The 3728-nt window shown below is 31.5% G+C and overlaps 1 long non-coding RNA gene across 1 annotated transcript in view; it reads right to left on the reverse strand.

Moving 5' to 3' along the window:
• Positions 1–1292: 1292 nt before the first annotated feature.
• The window catches only part of LOC135220273 (uncharacterized), a 2868-nt gene continuing 432 nt past the window's right edge, over positions 1293–3728 (reverse strand). Inside the window, exon 2 of the long non-coding RNA XR_010315631.1 lies at positions 1293–1553. This is a non-coding gene — a long non-coding RNA (uncharacterized LOC135220273). The remainder of the gene's footprint in view (positions 1554–3728) is intronic.

Consider the following 3728-nt stretch of genomic DNA (forward strand, 5'->3'; position numbering starts at 1 on the left):
GTGCTACTATGATGATTTTATTATTATTATTATTATTATTATTATTATTATTATTATTATTATTATTATTATTATTATTATTATTATTGTTATTATTATTATTATTATTATTATTATTATTATTATTATTATTATTATTATTATTATTGAACAACTGCAGAAGCCCATATTTTAATGGCACAAAAAGCAAAGAGTTTAGATATATTCTAACCATGACTAAATGAAATTCCCAATTATCATAATCTTTTAAGTCCAAGAGAACTAATGAAAGGAAAGGTGAAACAAAGAAATTGAATAGTCAGTCCGCATCACGTGTTTTCTCAGACTTTCAGTTCGTATTAGCCCAAAAATAACACAGATTAATAAAATCAACGTGTCATCGTCTGGGAGGTTGACATGCTAACAAATTATGAGAGTGGTTTCTGCTCTCTCTCCTCTCTCTCTCTCTCTCTCTCTATCTCTCTCTCTCTCTCTCCTCTCACTCTATATATATTATATATATAAGATAGATATTATAATATATTATAATATATTAAATTATATTTCATATAATATATATATATATATATGTATGTATGTATGTATGTATATAAGTATATAAATAGATGACAGATAGGTAGATCTGGATGTATATATGTGTATAAATGCATATATTATAACATTCAGTGTAAAACTATCCTTACGAGGTTGATGCTTGATGCCCACGTGCTGAATGATTCTTACAGCAAAGTTCATCGATGCTGTGACATTGCAAGTTAAGGAGAGATTGCTGGCCAGACATGTTCTCTTTGAAAAGATGCCAAAACGTCTTCTTGTCCTGCTCAGAAATGGCATTTCTAGTTTCAGTGTATTCTGCGTCTCTTGCTGGGTCATTAATAAACTTGACCTCATTCTTGGAAAGCAAATATGTTGGTTCCTTCGGGTTGACTCCATTCCTGGTCTTCATCAGACTGTTTACTGCATTTGTTCCTTTACGTTTGGATGCTGATCCCGTCAGGTTATTTTCCTAAATTTTCCTTGAAGAATATAAGTAAAGCAGTCATTCACAATTCTTTTTCCTTGGCTCTTCATGGTCCCTTTCTTGACTATACTGTGATAACAATTTATACAGCAAGTGTAAGTTTGAAACATAACAAAAACCAAAAGTGCACATATTATTCTCTCTTATTTTGAGAAGTAATGGGAAATTATGTGAATCACAGAGCTCATGGAGAAACAGAATAATCTCTATAAACACGTATTCTAAGTTAACTGGATAGCTGTAGTTAGGACAGTAACTGAATCACCAGCACTTGTAATACAGTTATCTTTATTTTATTTCAGCAACACCAGAAATGACGACCTTCAGATTATGTTTGATAGTCTTGACTGCCTTTTTCCGCCAATACCTTTTTAAAATAAAGCATAAAACATGACAGTGCTTACTAATTAGGGGACAAAAGAAGTAAATATCAGCTTATTAGGCTTAGGAGTCATTATTTAATAATACTATAAATTTCAGTCCTTTTGTGCATTCCTTATAATTCTTGTCCTTCCTGGAACTCATCTTCAGTCTGAAAAGATAAAAGTTAATGTTTCAATATTATCTTCTGTATTCGTGTGTTATGAATGGCTCAAGCTATTTTTACTTAGTGTACCCTTATCGTTAAAAATGGTGGTTGTAGAACTGGATCGAGAAGGCAAGCCGTGACTCTAATTATAGTGATACTTTCAAATTAGACTGAAGAACCTTTGTTGTGCATGTAGATGTTGAGGCCTGATGTGAGAGTTGCTGGCGTTGGGCTGGACGGTGGGTGGTAGGCTTAAACGTGAAGTTCGATACCAGAACAAAAAAATAAATACAGATACAAATTGTTTTATTATAGAGATATTGCATACTTAGTAAAGCTTTATTTGATAAGGTATATGTGGAGGAAGTAGGACATTTAGAATTATATTTATGTGATGTGGCTTTATATCATCTATCACTGGCGAAAGTCATGGGTTACTATCTTGGCTGCTTACTTTTCGGGTTACTGTATTTGGCACCATCATTGCCGCAGGCACTCTCCTGGACCCTCACTCTCAATTTTTCATGAACATATTTGTAACAAACTTCAATGAATTGCAACCCATATTCCATATAACCTGTCGATTCAGTGTCGAACCTAAGTATCACACACTCAACAACAAGAAAGCTGTTTCTACTCAGAAGACTTAGTAACCCCTAGGCAGTCATTATAGCCTGATATTTATTCTCGATTGCCATAAGTTCCCAGAATATCAGTATGAAAAGACTTCTTATTTTTCAACTCTGGTTTGCATTGTTCTTATTCCGACTGACTTCGTTTAAGACGTAATCCTTAGTATCCATGGTCAGTACTTACCAGTACTCTATTTCTGCACCCAAAGCTTTGCAGCTTTTCAGATTCACCCTATGTATAGGACCTTGACTTCTTTTGCTTGCAGTTGATTCATTTGACAAAATCTGTAGTAAATTCTGATGTATTGATTTTTGTGTTGCGTTATTACCAGCACAAACACTGAAAACTTATGAGCAAGTCATCGCATGAAATGTTACATATGTCGTACTTCCAATGTCGTAACATAACCTTATTGCGTTATCTGGAACTAAATTTATTATTAGGTGTATTGGAAGCCGCACTTTTAATCGGGGTTGGGAAAGCAGAATACTTACAAGGCAATGGCCTCTGTAGGGAAAGCAGCACCGTAATGTAAAGGAAAGGAAGTCGAAAAAACAAGAATAAAGTATGAAAGAAACAATATCAAAAGATAAATAACACGGGTAAATAGATAAGTAAAAAGAAAAAATCCAAGAAGTGATACTGATGTCGGCTAACATAATAAGAAAAAGCACTAGTCCCATTTTTTTTTATTTCTAGAAGTTACATCGGTTCAGTTATACGATTTAGTCACAACATTAAAAAAAAATTATGAAACTGTGTGGTGTTGAACCCCATAGTAGAAAAAGCAAACATTAAGTATCTATCTTCATCTGAATGCAACGGCTGCTTAGAATTATGAAATACAATACAGGATGCACATTCAGTTGATTCAAACAGTTGTGGGTCTACCCCTCTTAGGCATCAAATCTGAGTAAAAGATTCTTAATTAATGACTTTATCATCACGAAAATGTTACTGAGGCGTATGGAGTTTAAAATTTCTCCATTTCAGCCAAAGGGTTTGATTTTTTCTTTGAACAGTTAGTGACGAAACCTTCTGGTTAAAGTAAAGCTGTACCAATAAAGTTTTTTTTACTGTGAATATTTATTTTCAGCTTAAGAATAAACTCTCTGGCATACAGCTTTTAAATCAGAAACAGACCTATTACTGTTTCAAAGTGTATAAGCCTCGTGTTTCTCTCTCTCTCTCGTCTCTCTCTCTCTCTCACTCTCGTCTCTCTCTTTATATATAATAGTACTATATATATATATATATATATATATATATACATATATATATATATATATATATATGTATATATATAACTATATATATATATATATAGATATATATAATATATATATATATATAGTATATAAACTATTCCTCTTATATCTAGTTTTTGCATTATTAATTATTGTCGAATTATTAATTACCTCTAGACGGGGATATATATATATATATATATATATATAGATATATATATATATATATATATATATATATATATAGTATATATATATATATATATATATATATATATATATATATGATTAGTATATT

Source organism: Macrobrachium nipponense, chromosome 1 (assembly GCF_015104395.2).
Source record: "Macrobrachium nipponense isolate FS-2020 chromosome 1, ASM1510439v2, whole genome shotgun sequence".
Taxonomy (NCBI): Eukaryota; Metazoa; Arthropoda; class Malacostraca; order Decapoda; family Palaemonidae; genus Macrobrachium; species Macrobrachium nipponense.